A 22,587-nucleotide genomic window follows, 5' to 3' on the forward strand; every position below is an offset into this window, starting at 1 on the left:
GAATTCTCCAGGCAAGAATGCTGGAGTGGGTTGCAGTTTCCTTCTCCAGGTCTTAACATGGATGATAATAGTTCAATAGGACCTTAGTGTCTACGAAGAGGTCAGTTTGGGGCTGTCTTGTGATTTTGAGGAGGGAAAGGCATTTAGGGAAACAGTAATTAGTCTCCCTAAGTATATCAATAACTGGTATTCTTCATTTCCTTACTGTGGACCAAGAACCCAATTACCACCCACTTCCCTTGCACCATCTTATTTAATCCTTAAAACAACCCTGCAGATGCTCACTTTATAGAACAGAAAGCTGAAGCTTAAGGGGATGAGGTCATTTGCCCAAAGTCACACTTTAGGCAAATGAGGAGTATCGGGAGCTTGACCCAAATTCGTCCCCTCCAGAGCCTCTTCTCTCCCTACTATAGAAAAATGCCCCATCATGCTCTGGGCCCTAAGACAAGTTCCCCTGCGTCTCCAGTCTGTCACTCAGGAAGAAGACACCATTGTCGCACTCTGCATAGTGATGTAATTCTTTACAAGTCAGTCTCCTCTTCTGAGGACAGGGACTGCTGTGCTCCCAACAGTCTTTGCTTGACTCCCTGCAGGTGCTTAATAAATATTTACTGGATGAATGAAGACTCCAAATAATATTATTTTAGCAAATGGGGAGAACATATGTGGAGAAGGGACCTGTACAACAGGCTTCCATTTGAAAGCTGTGTGTATCCATTGCAAAGTTTAGACAATGAATTTGGGAACCTTCCAGGCTCCAAAGAAGTGATGGGAAACAGTCACATAGTCCTCAGATAAGACCAGGGATCTGGTTTTCATTTCACTCTGCAAGACTAACTTTGGAGAGGCCTGGGCTCGGGGTGATCATTTCAGACAGCTGCTTTAGCTCCTACCCAGAGGCAAAGGGCCTCAGTACTTTTCCATGCCAGGATCAGACTCTGGGTCCGCCCTGCTCTGCTGCACACCCAACTGGGCAGGTCTCATTTATCTGAGAATATCATCTTCAGAGTGTTCCTTTTAGTCAGGCTCAGCCTGGTTAATCTGGGGAGAGGCTGGAGAAACTCTCAAAGCTGAACCACAGGCAAAAGCCAGAAGCTGGCAAAGGAAGCGTATTTCTCCTTGCCACCCTCCCCTCCAGGCCTTTTCCCTCTAGGTGGTGAGTATCTCTGAATCTTCCCAGGTTCTCTGTATCCCACTGAGGAGCCTGACAATGGAACCACCACCGTATCCCCCTGTCAGCTGACAAGGGCCTGAGAAATGCCTTTGGGGAAAGAGCCAGAAAAATAAATCTCAAAAGGTGGCGTTTCTGTTACTGTTACCATAATAGGCAGAGGGGACGATGACAGTTACACCATCTACTGAGCCCTACGTTTCAAGTGCTCTACAAGCACTGTGTTATTCAATCGCTACAACAGCCTTAGAAGGAGAGTTCTATTACTCCTGTTTTTCAGGTGAGGCTAAAACTCAGAGAAGTTATGTACCTGGATCCATTAGCAAGTAGTTGAGCCAAGAATTGAACCAAGGTACATATTTTCTCTTAACCGCTATGCTAGGAACCCTGTGTGGCAGGCAGAGTAATGACTGCCCAAAGATGTTATAGCCTGATCTCCAGAACTGTGAATATGTTACCTTACATGGCAAAAGAGACCTCGCATATGTGATTGAGTTAAGGATCCTGAGATGCGGAGACTGTCCTGAATTATCCTGGTGGGCCTCACGCGATCACAAGGGTTGTTTGTTTATTTATGGCTGCACTGGGTCATCACTGTAGCTCTTGGGCTTTCTCTAGTTGCAGTGAGCGGGGGCTTCTCCTTGCAGTGGTTTCTCTTGTTATAGAGCAAGGGCTCTAGGGCACGTGGGCTTTAGTAGTTGTGGCACACTGGTTTAGTTGACCTGCAGCATGTGGAACCTTCCCCAGTCGGGGACTGAACCATGTCCCCTATGTTGGTGGGTGGATTCTTAACCACTGGACCACCAGGGAAGTCCACAAGGGTTCTTATAAGGGAGGCAAGAGGGTCAGAGAAGATGTGATGCTGAAAGCATACTACTACTACTACTAGGTTGCTTCAGTCGTGTCCGACTCTGTGCGACCCCATAGATGGCAGCCCACCAGGCTCCCCCATCCCTGGGATTTTCCAGGCAAGAATACTGGAGTGGGTTGCCATTTCCTTCTCCAATGCATGAAAGTGAAAGTGAAGTCGCTCAGTCGTGTCAGACTCTTAGTGACCCCATGGACTGCAGCCTACCAGGCTCCTCCATCCATGGGATTTTCCAGGCAAGAGTACTAGAGTGGGGTGCCATTGCCTTCTCCGGCTGAAAGCATAAGTCAGAGTAATGCAATGCTCCCCTCATGCTGGAAGGGACCATGAGCTAAGGCATGTGGGAAGTCTCTAGAAGCTGAGAAGGGTCAGGAATGGATTCTCCCCTAGACCTCCAAGCAGAAGCACAGCTCTGCTGACACCTAAATTTTAGCCTAGTGAGACCAATTTTGGACTTCTGACCTCTATAACTGTCAGATAATAACCTCATGTTCAGAGAACAAATTGCTAGCATCTGTTGGATCATAGAAAAAGCAAGAAATTTCCAGAAAAACATCTGCTTCATTGACTATGCTAAAGCCTTTGACTCTGTGGATCACAACAAACTATGGAAAATTCTTAAAGAGATGGGAATACCAGACCACCTTTCCTGCCTCCTGAGAAATCTGTATGCAGGTCAAGAAGCAACAGTGAGAAATGGACATGGAACAATGGACTGGTTCCAGATTGGGAAAGGAGTACAGCAGGGCTGTATATTGTCACCCTGCTTATTTAACTTATATGCAGAGTACATCATGCAAAATGCTGGGCTGGATGAAGCACAAGCTGGTATCAAGATTGCCAGGAAAAATATCAATCACCTCAGATATGCATTTGACACCACCCTTATGGCAGAAAGCAAAGAGAAACTGAAGAGCCTCTTGATGAAAGTGAAAGAGGAGAGTGAAAAAGCTGGCTTAAAACTCAACATTCAAAAAACGAAGATCATGGCATCTGGTCCCATCACTTCATGGCAAGTAGATGGGGAAACAATGGAAACAGTAACAGACTTTATTTTCTTGGGCTCCAAAATCATTGCAGTTGGTGACTGCAGCCATGAAATTAAAAGACCCTTGCTCCTTGGAAGAAAAGCTATGACCAACCTAGACAGCATATTAAAAAGCAGAGACATTACTTTGCCAACAAAGGTCTGCCTAGTCAAAGGTGTGGTTTTTTCAGTAATCATGTATGGATGTGAGAATGGGACCATAAAGAAAGCTGGGTGCTGAAGAATTGATGCTTTTGAACTGTGGTGTTGGAGAAGACTCTTGAGAGTCTCTTGGACTGCAAGAAGATCAAACCAGTCAATCGTAAAGGAAATCTGTCCTGAATATTCATTGGAAGGACTGATGCTGAAGCTGAAATTCCAATACTTTGACCACCTGATGTGAAGAGCTGACTCATTGGAAAAGACCCTGATGCTGGGAAAGATTTAGGACAGGAGGAGAAGGGGACAACAGAGGATGAGATGGTTAGATGACATCACCGACTCAATGGACATGAGTTTGAGTGCTGGGAGTTGGTGATAGACAGGGAAGCCTGGCATGCTGCAGTCCATGGGGTCACAAAGAGTTGGACATGACGAAGTGACTGAACTGAACTGAACTGAACACCATGTTGTCCTATGCCATAACGTTTATGGTAATCTATTACAGTAGCAGTAAGAATCTAATAATCCTAATAATCTAGTAATAAACTCAGCCATGTAGGTAGATGCTTATTTCACACATCTCTTCAACTAACTATTCACTGTAAAGCTCTTCTCATACGAGGCACCGTGATACAACCTGTATCATGAATTTAGAAAGAAGGCAGGATTACATGAAACCTCTCTGCTGTCTGAATCCTCTATCACTTATGAGCTGTGTGACCTTGGGCAAATGTCTCATTCTCTCTGAGCCTCAGTTTCTTCATCTATAAACAGAGTGATTCCAATAATACCTATTTTTCAGGACCAATATGAGGATCAGGTGAACCAAAATGTAAATGGTCCAGAGGTATCTGAACATGAGTCATTTGGAGCATTAGCCTGTCCAGCTCTGAAAGTCTAGATTCTAGGAGGGTTCCATACTGTTCTGAGCATTCATGGCATTCGTTTTGACTTGCTCTGCCTGAATGAACAAGTAACTAATTTAAAGTATTAGACTATCTCTAATTGGTGACTAGACCTCAGTCTATTATAAAGTAAGCTGAAAAATCCACCTAGAGGAAGCAGTCATCTTGTAGAAAAACTCACACATGTGCTTATGAAGGTGTGTTCAAAGATTTTCATTCATGATTATTCATAATGATGAAAAATTGTTATCAACCTAAATGCCACCAAAAGGAGATATGCTAAATTAGTTACAGCCCAGGCTCATACTGGAATACTATGCAGTCACGAAGAGAGAAGGAGCTAGAGTTACCTCACGGAGATGAATATCTAAGATGTATCATTAACTGAGAAAAGCAAGAGGCCAAGCATTTTGAGGCCACACAAATGGCTTTTGAAAGAGATGGAGAGGGCTTCCCTGGTGGTCCAGTGGTTAAGAATCTGCCTTGCAATGCAAGGGACACCGGTTCAATCCCTGGTCCAGGAAGATTCCATATGCCATGGAGCAATTAAGCCCATGCACCACAATTACTGAGCCCTTGCTCTGGAGCCCAAAGTGCACAGCTACTGAGCCTGTGTACTGCAGGTGCTGAAGCTCTTATGCCTAGAGCCTGTGGTCTGCAACAAGAGAAGCCACTGCCATGAGAAGCCCACACACTGCAATGAAGAGTAGCCCCTGCCTGCTCCCACTTGCTGCAACTAGAGAAAGCCCGCATGCAGCAACAAAGGCCCGTCACAGTAAAAAATAAAATAAGATAGATAGATAAATAAACCTTTTTTAAAAATAAGAGAGATGGAGACACATATATTTGATTGAGCACAAAAAGTGTTCAGGAGGGATCAACCCAAAGCAAAACATAATTATCCTTAGAAATTTAGGAGAGGGGTGTGTGTGTGTGTGTGTGTGTGTGTGTGCTGGGGAGGTAATTATTATTTTTTCAGTAACAACATATTTAATAATAAAACTTAGAAAAATAGAGGGTCCAGGAACCACCTGTATGGTTCACCAAGAACACACCCTCCTTAGCCTGCCCCCGTGTCTTCTCTTTCTTGCCATGGTCTTTCCCCACCTGCCATTCTTCCCTTGCTCGGCTCTAAGCAGGTGACCCCCTCTCCTCACCTTTACTCATTTATAAACTCTGAGAATCTGAGCAATGTGTTCACCTTGTGACTCTTACCAAGGTCAGCAGTAAATCACATACCGGTGCTGGTAACCTGGCCTTCGCCTGGAGTGGCTCACACCCACCAGGAAAGGATGTGTCTTGTGTGCATGTATCATCCGTGACATACCAGCCCAACCTCTCTGGAGGTTGAATCAGGTCTGTGTAGTGAGGAATTGTACTCATATAGTACAAAGTGAAATTGGATCCTTGGACCATTTGTTAAAATAAAACCATTTCATCATATTTCCTGAAATTTTTTCATTCAAGAAATACACATGTCCCTGAGTTACCAGTTTAATGGGGTCTGTGTAGACAGGTCAGATGGCCCAGAATGGAGCTGTTGAAGATATGGCTTGGAGTGCAGGTTCTCGGGACCCCTGAGCACAGAGAACCAGCAATTCTTTCTCCTCTTCACCCCATATTCTTCTGTGCCCCCACCCTGCAGAAAAGCTTTCTCCAGATCTCATAACCAGTCGGTTCATCCAGCTACTTCCTAACTGGGATCCTGTTCCCAAGCTCTCCCCTTGGATCCATTCTCCCTGTTGAAGGGTCAGCAGTGTGAAACACAGACAGGGGCAGTGGTTCCCCTCTGCCGTTGGCATTAAGTCCAGGCTCCTCTACAAGGACTCACAGGGACTTCATAATCGTACGGGCCCTTCTGATGTGCTCAGGCTCGTTACTCATGCTGCCTCAGGCTCCCTGCTCTGTCACTGTCTCTTCCGGTGGGTCCCTTTCCCATCAATGATGAAACCTTTCCCAGAAGCTCCCAGCAAACTTCCTTGATCACTCCCTTCCTGGAGCTGGGTAACATGCATGCGTGCATGTGTGGTAAGTCACTTCAGTTGTGTCCGATTCTTTGTGGCCCTATGGACTGTAGCCCACCGGGCTCTTCTGTTCATGGGATTCTCCAGGCAAGTATACTGGAGTGAGTTGCCATGCCCTCCTCCAGGGGATCTTGCCAACCCAGGGATCAAACCCTTGTCTCTTAAGTCTCCTGCCTTGGCAGGCAGGTTCTTTACCACTAGTACCACCTGGGAAGCCCAGATGAGTCACATGCCTGCTCCTAAATCCATCACAGTGAGGACCGTCCAGACTGGAGTAGATGTTCAGAATGTACCTGGAGTCAGTTGGGGCTGGTGCAGACACCTGAACCAAATGAAGGCTCTGCCAACAGGAGGGAGTCAGTGGTGGTTGGTAGCCCTCAGCAGGCACTATAGTGGCCTCTGTCGGTACAGGGAGACCTCTGTGTTGGGCTGGTACTTGCCAAAGCAGAAAAACCCTCTGCAGAGAGAGTGGGAGAGAGATGCTTCCGGAATTCCTGCCAGCCTTCTAGTTCTTAAGGCTGAGCAGTATTCCTGTTTTACCAAGCTTCCTTTTTGCTTAAATTAGTCTGATGAGTTTCCATTTCGTACAACAAAAGGACCCTAAGAGAACCCTTTTGAAGCTTTTGCAAGCAGCCTGGAAGAGGGCCAGAGACCAAGCACAGATGTCCTAATCCTATTCCTGTTAACTAACTGCTTTGAAACCATGAGCAGCAAACACAAGGGCCCTGTGGGACTTGGATTTCAAGGAAAAACATTCACTTCTAGGATAAGTAAGTAATAATAGCAGCCACAGAGCACTGACTATATGCCAGGCACTATTCTACCCAATTTACAAGTACTGTCTCATTTCAGTTCACTTCAGTTCAGTTGCTCAGTCGTGTCTGGCTCTTTGCAACCCCATGGACTGCAGCATGCCAGGCTTCCCTGTCCATCACCAACTCCCAGAGCTTGCTCAAACTCATGTCCATCAAGTCAGTGATGCCATCCAACCATCTCATCCTCTGTTGTCCCCTTCTCCCACCCTCAATCTTTCCCAGCATCAAGGTCTTTTCCAATGAGTCAGCTCTTTGCATCAGGTGCCAAAGTATTGGAATTTCAGCTTCAACATCAATTATCCCAATGAATATTCAGGACTGATTTCCTTTACGATTGACTCTCAAGAGTCTTTTCCAACACCATAGTTCAAAAGCATTAATTCTTCGGCACTCAGCTTTCTTTATGATCCAATTCTCACATCCATACATGACTACTGGAAAAACCATAGCTTTGACTAGACGGAACTTTGTTGGCAAAGTAATGTCTCTTTTAATATGCTGTCTAGGTTGGTCATAGCTTTTCTTCCAAGGAACAAGTATCTTTTAATTTCAGGGCTGCAGTCACCAACTGCAGTGATTTTGGAGCCCAAGAAAATAAAGTCTGTTACTGTTTCCATTGTTTCCCCATCTATTTGCCATGAAGTGATGGGACCAGATGCCATGATCTTCATTTTTTGAATGTTGAGTTTTAAGCCGGCTTTTTCACTCTCGTCTTTCACCTTTATCAAGGGGCTCTTCAGTTTCTCTTTGCTTTCTGCCATAAGGGTGGTGTCAAATGCATATCTGAGGTGATTGATATTTCTCCTGGGAATCTTGATTCCAGCTTATGCTTCATCCAGCCCAGCATTTCACATGATGTACTCTGCATATAAGTTAATAGGGTGACAATATACAGCCTTGACATATTCCTTTCCCAGTTTGGAACTGCCTTATTTAATCATGCTCATAACTACATAAGGAAGATACTATAGTTCCCCCATTTCACAGATGAGGAAACTGAGATGCAGAGAAGTTAAATGACCTGATCAAGCTCACTCAGCTGGTAAGTGGTGGGGTCTGCCTATGACCCCAACATAACTGGAGCCCATGCTCTCACCTACTTCTCTACCCTGGCTCTCATGTAAGTGGTGTTTATGATACCCTTAGGGACTCCTTGATTCAGGTTTAGAAGATGAAAGATGAACCTGGGGACAGAGATTCAGCTTCCCTAGAGGAGAGGGGCCCCCAGGAGGAGCACAGCCAAGTCTTCCACACCTGCCAGGGTTCTGGTGGCCCATTCATCTCGCCCAGGCTGCCGCAGTGGGCTAATACTTAGTGACATTGGTTTCTCTCCCTTTTGCTCATTCCAGATCTTGGTGCCTTTTACTTTGGTAAAAGCTTAGTTCAGCAGAAACACTTGTGAATTTCGAGAATCAGGAGTTTGAGTTGCAAGAACATGGACTTTGAGTTTCTAAAATGGAAGTCCTGGAGGTCCCTGGGAATAATATTTATGTTTTTAACAAAAGGTTTGGAGACTGAGACCCTAGAGCCATTTCCCCCAACCCAGATAAGGTCAAGGGTCTGTGGGCTGGGGGCTCAGGTAGCGGGACAGAGCTCTATCTGGGTCTCCAGAGAAGTGAGCAGTGGCTGAAACAGCGACCCTGTGCTGTCTGGATGAGAGAGTGTGGGTTGGGGTCGAGACATTCTGGGAGAATGTCTCCGCTTACCCTATATGGCAATGGAGCAGCAGGGTGGTCACATGGAGTGATTGGCAGAGGGGCCAAGACAGCCTTGCAGGGGGTTGCCAGGCCCCGCCAATGCCTCCAGTGTGCCCAAGAGGGCAGAAGAAGCAGAGAGAAGAGAGAGAAGCTGGGCCCAGAGACGGCTTCCAGGAGGCCTAGGAGGGAACAACGGTCTTCTGCGAGACAGAAACAAGGCCATTTCAGCAGGTGCCAGAGAAGATGAGATCGCTGCTGCCCGCTGCCCAGGCCTGGTCCTTCGTGAGAGCTGCTGTCCCTCAAAGGGCTGTATGGTTGAGCTCTGCCCTCTTGTATATTTCTATGTGAAGGAGGGTAACAAGGGTCTTCAGGAGACATAGAGGAGGCAGAGTGTGGAGCAGAGAAATAATACTCCTGCCCTTTCTGTATCCTTTTTTTATTTATTTATTTTTGACTGTGCTGGGTATTTGTTGCTACTCACAGGCTTTCTCTAGTTCAGTGAGCAGAGGGTACTCTCTAGCTGCAGTTCGAAGGCTTCTCATTGTGGTGGTTTCTCTTACTGAAGAGCATGGGCTCTGGTGCTCAGGTTTCATTGTGGCGCCAGGCTTAGTTGCCCCACAGCACGTGGGATGTCCCCAGACCAGGGATAGAACATGTATCCCTGCATTGGAGGGCAGATTCTTAACCACTGGACCACCAAGGAAGTCCATCTTTTTAAAAAATGTATGTATTTAATTAATGTACTTATTTGGCTGTGCTGGGTCTTAGTTGCAGCACACGGAATCTTTAATTGTGGCATGTAAACTCTTAGTTGTGGCATGCGAAGTCTAGTTCTCTGACCAGGGATCGAACCCGGGCCCCTGCATTAGGACTGTGGAGTCTTAGCCACTGGACCACCAGGGAAGTCCTTCTGCATCCTCTTTTAGGCAGCCCACCTAGCAGTCTCTGTCTTTCACCATTTCAGCTCTCACTGCACCCTCATTTCCTGCAGAAAAGCGTCCTAGTACTGAGATAGTGGAGGTGATGGTTCTTTGTAGCTACTTCATAAGGCATCCCCCCATCACCCTCCAACCTGCTATAACCATGCTTGTCAAGTACATAATTGTGTCTGCTTGGGTGGAAATTCAATATGACGCTGTTGCCTGGGTGACCGTTATCTTTGTCCATGACTCTTATGGCTCTTTAGACCAGAGTTTTGCGCTGTCCTGGGCATTGTAGGATGTTTAGCTGCCTCCCTGAGACTCTATCCACTAGATGCCAGTAGCTACCCTCTCTCAAGCTGTGACAACCAAAAATGACTCTAGTGTCAAATGTCCCAGCAGGTAGATCGATCCCAGTTAAGAACTGCTGTTTAGAACATTACATACAAGATTTCCAGCATGTGCTTTTTGCCCTGATATTGATGTCTGATAACAGAGAAATATAATCAGAAAAGCAGTGGCCCAGAAATCAGAAGACCTGGGTTTAAGTCCAGTTCTGACATTTCTTACCTGTGTGACCGTGAACAGATCACAGTTTTCATCTATGTGTAGTGGGAATAATATATAAGGAGAGGGGTTTTAACTGGTTTCATTCACTACTGTAACTCCAATATCTAGAATGATGTATGGTATATAGTAAGTGTTCAAGAAAATTGTGTCTATTGAATGAATCTCTGCCCTGACTTCCTCCTAGGGCTTCCAATGAAAGTCTGTGCAAAATTCTATGACTAAGGGGCCAGAGAAAACATTGTACCCTGTCCAAACTCAGAACACAGTTGCCCTGGCTGACATTTCCTAAACTAGCTTTAAATTCATTAAGGATCCATAGTAACCCCAAACTGGAGACAATCTAAATGTTTTTCAATAGGGGAATGGTTAAACTGTAGTGTATCTATACCATGGAATGCCATGCAGCAATTAAAATGAACAAATTGTCAATATATGCAACAATTTGGACAGAACTGAAGGAATCATGTTGAGTAGAAACAGCCAGTCTCAAAAGGTTACATACTATACGATTTCATTGATATAATATTCTTAAAATAACTAAATTACAGATGAAAATCATTGGCAGGGGATAGGAAAGAGGAGAAGGGGGAGAAGGGGACGACAGAGGATGAGACGGTTGGATGGCATCACCAACTCGATGGACATGAATTTGAGCAAGCTCCAGGAGTTGGTGATGGACAGGGAAGACTGGCGTGCTGCAGTCCATGAGGTCACAAAGAGTCAGACACGACTGAGCAACTGAACTAAACTGAGGGGAGAGGATGAGGGAATGGTTGTGTAAAGGAGCTTCTGGTGATGAAAGACTTCTAGATCTTGATTGATCCCATGTGATCATATTTATTTACATGTGTGATAAAACTGTAGAATCACACACACATAAATACATGTAAAACATGTACCAATGTCACCTTCCTGATTATGCTGCTGCTGCGGCTGCTGCTAAGTCTCTTCAGTCGTGTCCGACTCTGTGCAATGCCATAGATGGCAGCCCACTAGGCTCCCCTGTCCCTGGGATTCTCCAGGCAAGAACACTGGAGTGGGTTGCCATTTCCTTCTCCAATGCATGAAAGTGAAAAGTGAAAGTGAAGTCACTCAGTCGTGTCCGACTCTTAGCGACCCCATGGACTGCAGCCTACCAGGCTCCTCCATCCATGGGATTTTCCAGGCAAGAGTACAGGAGTGGGGTGCCATTGCCTTCTCCCCTGACTATGCTATTATACCATAATTATGCAAAAGGTTACCATTGGGGAAAGCTGGGTGAAGAACACACAAGATCTTCCTGTACATAAAAAACACACACACACAAACTTTCTGAGACTTCCTGGTGGCCCAGTGGCTAAGACTCCACGCTCCTAATGCAAGAGGTCCAGGATCAATCCCTGGTCAGGGAACCAGATCCCACATGTTGTAACTAAAAATCCCACATGCCACAACTAAGACCCAGAGCAGCCAAATAAATAAATAATTAATTAAATACAAATATTTTTAAAAAATTTCCTGTGAATCTAGTTATTTTGAAATAAAGATTTTAGCCCAAATAATATATAAGTAAAATAAATTAATATATAGAGACATAAGGAAGAAAAGAATTCTCAAAAAAACCCCACAAACAGTATAGTATTCATATTAGTTGGTCAGTAGTGTCTGACTTTCTGCAACCCCATGGACTGTAGCCCACCAGGCTCCCCTGTCCCTGGGATTCTCCAGGCAAGAACACTGGAGTGGGTTGCCATTTCCTTCTCCAATGCATGAAAGTGAAAAGTGAAAGTGAAGTCACTCAGTCGTGTCCGACTGTTAGCGACCCCATGGACTGCAGCCTACCAGGCTCCTCTGTCCATGGGATTCTCTAGGCAAAAATACTGGAGGGGGTTGCCATTTCCTCCTCCAGGGGACCTTCCCAAATGTACATAAAGGAAACTTCATTAATGTGCATTGGAGCATGCCCCAGGTTAACCTGTTATAGAAAACTGTGTCTTGAGTCTTTAAATTCTATACCAATCTATACCTCTGGTTGGCCAATCCAAATCACCAGAGGAGATGAGACTCAGACCGCAAACTGGAGCTGGCAGGAAATGTAACTATTTATCCATGACTCAGTCTAATTTATTTTACAAGCCCCTGTTCTGCCAGGTGCAGACATGTTCACCTCCCCTCTTTGCTGGGGTTGCTTCTAAGTTCTGAGAGCCTTGTGTAGCGCTGCCCCACTCGCCCCACTCTAGGAACATATCGGGGGCCAATGCCTTCAACCTAGACTGGCTGCTGGATGTTGGTCCCTGCAAACCCCACTGAGCCATTCCTCATCCCAACTCCCACCCCATGCTGGGCCCAGGGAAAACCTGGCAGGGAGACCAGCCCCTACCTGGCATCTTCTGATTCATATTGTAGTCCACAGATAGGTTTGATTTGGCCTATATAGTATTTTTTAAAAATGTATTTCCTGGTGTCTATATGAGATGATGGATGTTCCTTAAACTTACTGTGGGCATCAGTCCATGATTATGTAAATCAAATCATTATGCTGTACACCTTAAACTTATCCATTGCTGTATGTCAATTGTATCTTTTTAAAAATTTTTTCTTAAAGTTTGTTGGTTTTTTGATGTAGATCATTTAAAAAATCTTTATTGAATTTGTTATAATATTGCTTCTGCTTTCTTTTGGTGTTTTGGCCCCAAGTCATGTGGGATCTTAGCTCCCACACTCCTTACATTAGAAGGCAAAGTCTTAGCCCCTGGACAACCAGGGAAGTCCCTGTCAATTGTATCTCAATACAAGTAGAAGGGAAAAAAAAGAAAGAAATAGCACATTTTCAAAAATGTTTTTACAAAAAAATTAGTTGCCAGTCTTTGAAAATTTAGGAGTTTTCACATAAGGATCTAGCCATCTGGAGCTGAGGGCTCTGAGCACTGGTCCCAATACGGCAACAATCTTGGAACTGTCGCAGCTGCCCCTTTAGACCCGGCATGTGATTCACTGCAGATTTCCTATTATGCATCCAGTCTGGATTCACTCATTTATAAAAACTGCTGGTCCGTGTAAACACTTGAGATGGCAACCCGCACTCTTCCATACTTCTGCCACTTTTGGGTCCCCCCGGGACGATTTTTCTCCTGCCCTTTCTGGTGCAGAGAAACATTATGGAACTCAGATATACCTGCCAGATAAAACCTACTATTCTACGGTTCTACTGCCCTCCCTGGCTCCACAGGGTCTTTCCCTGTGGGACACCATGGGACACAGCCCCAGGGCCCTTATTCTCGGTTTGTCTTGCTTGCTTTCAGTCTCGTCTTCCTCCTGCTCTGGGAAGCTTTATTTTTGTCTTAAGAGGCAGGAAGCCTTGCTAGTCCAGCCTTTGGGTTGTCCCCCCGGCCCTCCCCTCAAGCTATTCTGCTGTCTGCACACACTTGTCCATTCTGTTTCCCTGACTTCCTAGGCTTTCAAAATTCAAAAGCAAGGACTGTTTTAGCTCTCTTTTTTCACTGTGTCATCGCTTCCTGCAGACCTATGATAACAGCTGCCTGAATTTTATGGGTGGAGAGGATCTTGAAACAATAAGAAAAACTGGGACTGAAGAATACCATCCGTTAAAACGTAACCCTTCATCATCTTTGTATAGGCCAGGTGCTGTGCTAAACACTTTACATGCATTATCTCATTTCAACCTCAAATTGGAAAAGGAGTGTTTGTCTAAAGTCAACAGCTCGTGGGGGGCAGAGCTGGAACTTGAAGCCAGAGCCTATCCTCTTAGCCACTCAGTTATCACAAAGGTATGCCTTTATTTCACCAACACCTTTCCTGCTTACTGCACCCCGTGTCCCTGCCCTTCTGCACAGGGTCACGGCCAGTCACAAGCGCACCTGGGCCAAAGTGAAAGGCCATTGGTCGAACTTTTCCAAGGCCCGCCTATCCCCTAGACGATTGGCAGAATGTCTGTGACTGACAGGAGGCCGTTATTGACATAGAGAAGTATATTGACCCTCGTCGCGCCGCTTTAACCGCAGTGAGAGTCCAGACAACAGAGGCAGCTCAACCCCCTGGAGAAGAGCAGGGATAAAAATGGAAGGCTGAAACAAGAGACCGAGTCTGAGAGTTGGCAGATCCAGTTACAGGGAAGAGTAAATGGTGGCTGAGGTCAGTTTGTAAATCAGCAGCTTGAAAAGCTGGACAAAGCCATTTCTTGGAAAATCCAATTATAATGCAGAGCCTAGAAGGTGTCCTGGGTTTCTGCTCAGCTCTCTGCAGAGCTTCACCCCATGTCCCTTGGCTGTCATCTGTCAAAGGGCCCTGAGCAATCCAAGAGCTTGCTAGTCACTGGGGCTCAGAGGGCAGCTGTTTTCTCTAAGCGCTTGGGCAGGAAGGCATTCATTCCTTCCTCATCTCTGATGCACAGGAGCACCTGATAAACCATCTGTACCTCCAGCCCTCCGCTCAGCCAGGGGCTCTGCTATGAGGCTTTCTGCAACCAGTGGGCTGGGGACAATGAGTCCATGCAACCCTGGGAAAAGACAGACCTACCCCATAGCTTTGGATTTTCCCAGAGGTTGCATTCTGCTAGCTTGGCATGTGGACCTGGTTTGGACAGCACCATCAGGCTAACTTGTCCTCTGGCCAGAAAGGGAGAAAGTGGTTTTCTCTACACAATTCAATGTAATTCAGAGTTTCAAATTTTCTTTTAATTGGGATCATGATCTTTTCCTGTTAGAAATGTACCCATTTCTTTCACCTTATATTGTTGTTTAGTCACTAAATCATGTCTGACTCTTTTGAGACCCTATGGACTGTAGCCCGCCAGACTCCTCTGTCCATGAATTTCCCAGCACTTATATTTAGACTCGTGCCTGTGTGAGGTAGTCTAGCTTGGTGCTGGGCACATGGCCCTGTAGTTGAGCTGCCTGAGTTCAAGTCCTGGCTCTACAGTTACTGACTGCAGTTCCTTGGGTGAGTCATCTATCCTTTTGGAGTCTCAACTTCCTCATCTGTAAAATGGGGTCAGTAACAATCCTGACAAGATGACGTCTGTGAAATGAAGCAGCAAGCAATGAAAAGTTGCTCTGTACAAAGAGGCTGTTATTGGAGAGAAATTCCCAATGTGAATGAAACCATTCTGGGTCAGAAAGGGGGTGAGTCAATGGGGTCTCTGCCCTGAGGCAGGAGTCACTGGTCCCAGCAGACCTCTGATTTGAGTACCAAAGACCTCGTCCTGGTAGTTGAATTCAACTCTCCAGTCTTATTTTTTCATTTAACTGGCTGTGTTGGGTCTTAGTGGTGGAACTCCAGATCTTTGGGACGTTATGCAGGAACTTTCGTTGTGGCACATAGACTCTAGTTATAGTGGTGGACTCCAGAATATGTGGGCTTCAGTAGTTTGGGTACGTGGGCTTAGCTGCCCACTGGCTTTGCAAGGGGGATTCTTAACTACTGGACCAGCAGGGAAGTCCCTCTCAAGTGTCTTGGTTGGTACTGGAGAACCAACTGTAGATGCTCTGGAGAATTCACCCAGAGACCCGCAAAGTCCAAGAGGGGAGTGCCAGGCTGGGATTTTCTCTCCATCTCATCCAGGATTATGGAATACTGTGAGGGGTGGTGGAGAGGAGGGAAACCAGCAAAAGATGGAAGAAGGGGGCCCTCTCTAAGGCTTTGGCCCTCAGGAAGGAGGGTGGGGGATGGGAAAGAGTAGGAGTGTAGTGGGTAAGTGACGCAGCCTAGACCCAGAAGCAGCTGTCTCCTATGCCCTCTTGGCTTCTGGGGACCAGGCTTCTCAGAAGGGGGAAGCAGTGACCAGATATGCTGAGTTCTGAGTCAGTGACCCTATGAGCTAACAAGGGTGGTGGAAATTGCCACCCAATCTGTGGAAATCCCCTACAGATGGGTGGCCAAGAATCTCCTTGTTCTGGAACCCTCCTTTGTTCCAGGCTTTTTACTTATATTTATTTCTTCTTGGGCTTCCCTGATAGCTCAGTTGGTAAAGAATCTGCCTGTAATGCAGGAGACTCCAGTTCAATTCCTGGGTTGGGAAGATCTGCTGGAGAAGGGGTAGGCTACCCACTCCAGTGTTCTTGGGCTTTGCTTGTGGCCCAGCTGGTAAAGAATCCGCCTGCAATGCAAGAGACCTGGGTTTGATCCCTGAGATGGGTTGCTTATATTTATTTCTTCTTTTTTTTACTGAAGCATAATTTATATTCAGTGGGGGTGTAAAACTCTTAAATTTTTAAGTAAAACTCAGAGATTTTACTTAAGTTCATGTCCATGGACCAACAACCCAGATCAAAATCGAGAGCAGTTCCAGAACCCAAGAAGGCTACCTTTTTACCCTGTCCCAGTCCAAACAGCCCCAAGCAACTTTAATTCTAACCTTCATCACTGTAAATAAATTTTGCCTGTTTTTGAACTTCAAATAAACAGAATTATATAGTATGTCCTCTTTTTTGCCTGACTTCTTTTATTCAGTATTGTGTCTGGGAGATCCAGGTAAGGTTTTTGTAGGGGTGTACTTTATTTCTTTTTCATTGCTGTATAGTGTTCCATGGTCTGATTATACTATAATTGATATTTCATTCTTCTGTTGATAGACTTTAGGTTTTTTCTAACTTGGGGCAATTACGAATAAAACAGCTATGATCCATTTTGTACCTATTTTTTGGTGCATAGAAGCTCTCATTTCTGTCAGGCATATACTCTGGAGTGATTCCAGGCCTTATAGACATTCTGTTTGAAAATGCTTCAAAATAAGGGAAAAGGCACTACTGTGCTTCCCTCCCACTCCCTCCCCTGACATAGGTACTCTGGGGTTGCAGGTGTGAGGGTCTGAGAAGCAGAAAGGAGAGAGAGGGCACCCCACCACAGCAATCCCATTAAGAAGATTTGACAAGATGTTGGTTACTTGCCAACAGCATTTCCCCTTTCAAAATCTCATCTGATCTTTCCTGGCAATGTGCATGAGAGATTCTCTGAATCTTGGAAGAAAGTATCCCCCTTCCCCTCCTGATGGTGCCTGTTGAAGTGTTGACTGTCCTGTAGTCTTCAGAGATGATCAAATCCCTCCTTCCTATTTTACAGGTAGGGAAACTGATGCCCAGGGAAGTGATGAAAACCTTACAACCGGTAAATTAAAGGGCCCAGAACATGACTTCTGGCCTCTAGGGGCCTCATCTATAAATTGAGAGGAAGGGATTATATTCAGGACTGCAAGGAGATCAAACCAGTCAATTCTAAAGGAAATCAACCGTGAATATTCATTGGAAAGACTGATGCTGAAGCTCCAATACTTTGGCCACCAGATGCAAAGAGCTGACTCATTGGAAAAGACTCTGATGCTGGGAAAGATTTAGGGCAGGAGGAGAAGGGGATGACAGAGGATAAGATGGTCACCGACTCAATGGACATGAGTTTGAACAAACTCCAGGAGACAGTGAAGGACAGAGGAGCCTGGTGTGCTGCAGTCCATGAGGTCGCAAACATCTATATTCTTCTGCGTGGAGAATATAGATGAAAACAAGGACAGAAGCAGGGAGACACCATTTAGGAGGCTATGACGATAGTTCAGTGACAGATGATGGGGCTTGGCCAGGCAGGGACAGTGGAGGGAGACAGGTCCTGGTAATGTTTTGATGTCACACCAACAGGACTTCCAGCAGGTGAGCATTGGTCCTGGCAAGAGACCTTTGCACCTTAAATGCAGAGCATATGCACTTTGCACAGAAGGCTACTACTGAGTTTCAGGTACAAGGTCTTTCTCATCCTTCTAGATCCTTTTTTCAGTTTCCCTTTCCTATAGTCAGCAAGGAAAGTCTTACTGTGTCTCCTTCCAACATGGGATAGAGCCCTTCAGCCAAGTAAATGTCAGTGTGTGTGTGTGTGTGTGTGTGTGTGTGTGTTTGGGTGGAGAAGTCACTTGAACAACAAGTCAAGTGACTTGTTGACTATCAATTCCTCAAGTACCAAGCTCAGGACCTAGAGGGCAGATTAGCAGGAAAGTGTAGCAGAGCCTCTGGGATGGCCTGAGTGACCCCTCTTCGTGGCATCCACCGCCCTTGGGCCATTTCCTGGACACGAGAGAGGGCTGACCCTGTGTGACAGACAGTGGGGGGATGGTGGAGGACAGCACTGGGAAGGACAGCATGTACCTTCCCTGCCGAATACATGTATATGTATATTTAAAGCAGGGGTCCCCAACCCCTGGACCATGTTCCCAGTCCATGGCCTGTAATGAACTGGGCATGGAAGGAGATGAGTGGCTGGCAAAAGTGAAACCATCCCCTCCTTCCACCCTGGTCTGTCTGTATGTACATACATGCATACACACATGTAATATATATGTTATATATTGTATATATAATCTCTTACTGGTTCAGCTTCTCTGAATCCTGACTGGTACATAGGCCATCAAGGATATGGGTCTTAATGCCAAACTATCTGGGTTCAAAGCCCAGGTCTACCAGTTACCTACTCTGGGACTGTGGATACTGTTTTAGTGTTTTTTGCTTTGATTGCCTCATTATAAAATGGGAATTACACCTACCCCTATTTTGTTGTGTATATTTAATGAATTAACTTAAAAGGCAGCTAGAAGAGTGCCTGGCACATGGAAACACTTTGTGAGTGTTAGCTGCAGCTTTTGGAACTTAGCATATAATAGGTGCTCAATAAACATTCTCCAAACTCATGGCTGTCTGATGAATGAGAGGGGCCACCAGTCCTTGGAGCTTCTGAGGTGGAGCTAGTGGTTAAAGAACCCACCTGCCAGTGCAGGAGAATAAGAGACCTGGGATCAATCCCTGGGTTGGGAAGATGCCCTGGAGGAGGAAATGGCAGCCCACTCCAGTATTCTTTCCTGGAGAATCCCATGGACAGAAGAGCCTGGAGGGTTACAGTTCATAGGGCCACAAAGAATAGAACATGACTGAAGTGACTTAGCACGCACGCACCAGTCCTTATATGCCACACTCCTTCCCAGGGTTGCTTCAGAGTTCCAAGCCTTTATGTGCAGGTAGGCTTAAAGGCTATTTCTTCCCCCTTCTTTCCTTCCTCCCTCCCTCCTCTCCTTCCTTCCTCTCTGTCTCTTTCATACATACACACAAAAAAATTATTCATTGTTTATCTGAAATTAAAATTTAACTGGGTCCTAAGTCTTCCTCTATTTTATCTGGCAACCCTAAACATGCCACACCTTCTCAGAGGCTTGGTGAAGTCACTTCTGTGTGTCAACCTGGCCAGGTTCTACCCCCAGTTATTCAATCAAATGCTAATATAGGTGCTGCTGCAGGCATGTTTATAGATGTTATCAAAGTTCACAATGATTGACTTTAAATAAAAGTGTGTTAGTCGCTCAGTCATGTCTAACCCTTTGTGACCTCAGGCTCCTCTGTCCATGGGATTTCCCAGGCAAGAATACTGGAGTGGGTTGCCATTTCCTTCTCCAGGGGATCTTCCTGACCCAGGGATTGAACCTATGTCTCCTGCATTACAGGCAGATTCTTTACTGTATGAACCACCAGCAAGGCCCCTGAAGTAAAAGAGATTAGCCTAAATAGTTTGGGTGGGTCTGATTCAATCAGTTGAAGAGAATATAAGCAGAGCTGAGGCTTCTCTGATGAAGCAAAATTCTACCCATGGAACCTGCGGACAGCAGCTTCTGCAATTGATTTCCTACTTTATTGTTGTCTTTTCCATTAGACTGTAAGCTCCAGGGACTTTTAGATTCAGTGAAATATCCCCAGTGTCTAACACAGTGCCTAGCATGGAGCAAGAGCTCAATTAAATGTTTGCTGAATGAGTATACAATAGTCAGGCCTGAAGGGGAGGCTGACTCCAGGATAATGGCTGACAGAGTCAGTCTTCATGAGGTAAGTCTCGGGGTTTCCTGTCCTGTAAAATTAGGACAATGCCAATACCTACCTCCTGAAGTTACTGTGAGGATTAAATAAGTCAATATCATGCAAGTATTTAGCATAAGACCTGGCATATAGGAAGCACCATAAAATTATTGCTAACTGGGAAAACAGATAATCAGTTTTTGTTTTGAGCAGGAGTATCAGCTACCGTCATTATTTAATGTTCACAGCATACCAGATACTGTTCTAAAATCTTCAAAAAATTTTTTATTATTGGAGTATAGTTGATTTACAATGCTGTGTTTGTTAGTTTCAAACAATTTTCAAACACTTTGCTGTTAGTATACAGCAAAGTGAACCAGTTATACATATACATATATCCACTCATTTTTAGATTTTTGTCCCATACAGGCCATTACGGATTATTGAATAGAGTTCCCTGTGCTGTATAGAAGGTCCTTATCAGTTATCTACTTGAGATATAGTATTGTGTGTTTGTCAAACCCAATCTTCCAATTTATCTCTCCCCCACTTACTCCTCAGTAACAAGTTGCTTTCTTTATCTTTAACTCTATGTGATATCTCTTATATGTGAGATATCTTAAAAGGGTACAAATGAACTTATCTACAAAACAGAAATAGAGTTACAGATGTGCTAAAATATCTATATACATGATCTTGTTATTTTTAACACCTTACATTTCCCAACCAAAAATAGATTGCCTTGTGAGGAAGTGAGTTTCCCCTCAGTGGGAAGGATGCATTTGTGTGCTATTTGTATTAGGCTTGCTGTCTTAGAGGTGGCTGTGTCAGGGTTTGGTGGGTGTTTGGGGTGCAGGCTGGCAGGATGAAAGGTCTGGTAGAATTTCTCTTCCCTCTGGTATGGGTCAGCCCTGTGGGGGCAGCCCCAGCTGTGTTGGCAGCTGTTTGCGCCCAACATCCAGTGGCCCCAGCAGTTTCTGTCCAATACAAATTAGGTGGCCAACCCTCCTTGATTTGTCTGGGACTTCCCCAGTTTTAGCACTTCAAGTCCTGTATCCTGGGACCCTCCCTTAGTGCTGGGCAGATTGGAACAATTGATCATCATAATTCAAGATGACCCAGAGGTGTCCTGACATGTGAGCTGAGCACAGCAATGGAGAAGAAGTGTAGCTTGGCAGGTAGTTAGCAACTGAGATGCTTGTAATCATGTAGAAATACTTTATTCACCAATAGGAGGCTCAGGGGCAGAAGCCCCCTTCTAGGCTGATACCAGTCTGGGAATGGTCCAGTGAGTGAGCTGGGATGTTAGGTAATGCAATAGGATATCTATGTCATTTCAAGTCTTAGAAAACCAATCACAAAATGACTTAAACAGAAAATGAAAGGTAAAGTCTGTGACTATAACCTGCTTCCGGTATGGCTGGATCCAGGGCATAAATGACATCATCTAGATAAGGTCTCCGTCTCTTAGCTCTCCTGCTTTCTGTGTTGCCTTTATCTCTCTTTCATCATGGTGTCCCTGGTTGCTCTAGGGCTGACATCTTCCCAGGTACAAGGGGGAGAAAGAGAGATTCTCTTGGCCAACAGTGTCAATATAAATCTTTTTCGCTTTGATTGGGCCAGATGCTCATTGCTGAACCAGTCACTGGGAGTGGATGGGGGGAGTGCAGGTAGGAGAATGGAACAATATTCTGATTGGCTTAGCCTAGCTCCCATGTTCCATCCAAACCACAGGGTCATGGCACCTGGGATATGGGGCCAGGTGGGTTGAACTTGCAGCTATGACCAAACAATGATGATAACAATAGCAGCCAGCATTTACAGAGGACTTAATCTGGTCTCAGTGGCAAGAAAGAGGCAGGATGTCTGGGAACTCGGCTACATATACCTGTGAAGGCGTCTTAGGAAACTCTTACATTGAGAGGGAGTTTGGATTGAAAAATCAGTGGTGTCCAACTCTGACTGGATGTTTTGATCATCTTTTAAAGAGTAACTATGGGCCCCACTGCAGACCAATTGAGAATCTGTGAGTTTGGGACCCTAATATTAGGGTTAAAATAAAAACCTCTCCAGGTGTTTCTCCTGCACCTAGCCTCCAGGACTAAGAACCACTCGGTTACTTCAGTGTGTCTCGAGTTAGGCATCTGCAGGTCTAACAACCAGCCAGGCATTTCCTATGCTTATTTTGGCTTGAGGGTCCCCTGCTTTCCATCATAGCTTGGCACCCTGGAGTCGACAGAGAAGGCTGCTTGCTCCTGGGCAGAGGCGAGCGGCTGGGCACACCTGCGGGCCACCTGAAGGCTGTGTGAATGAATATCGCAGGCACTGTTTTACCATTCTGCAGTGCGAACCAGATCCAAGTTCTCTTTTATGCATCTGTGAATCTTTGAAATTGCCGTAACCCCCTGTAGAAGGACCCCAGTTTAACTATTTGATAGTCTCACGTTCCTATGAAACTAACAGCGTCTTCCCTGGAAGGTTTTAAATTAGACTTTGCCTCTGCATTGACGTGAGAATTATTTCTCCTCTCCCAGATGTGGACCTTCTTTAACAGAACGGCTACCTGGGGGAGGAAAAGTTATTCTGTCCTTATTCACCCAATGATACTAGTCA

This window comes from Bubalus kerabau, chromosome 5 (genome assembly GCF_029407905.1).
Source record: "Bubalus kerabau isolate K-KA32 ecotype Philippines breed swamp buffalo chromosome 5, PCC_UOA_SB_1v2, whole genome shotgun sequence".
Classification (NCBI taxonomy): domain Eukaryota; kingdom Metazoa; phylum Chordata; class Mammalia; order Artiodactyla; family Bovidae; genus Bubalus; species Bubalus kerabau.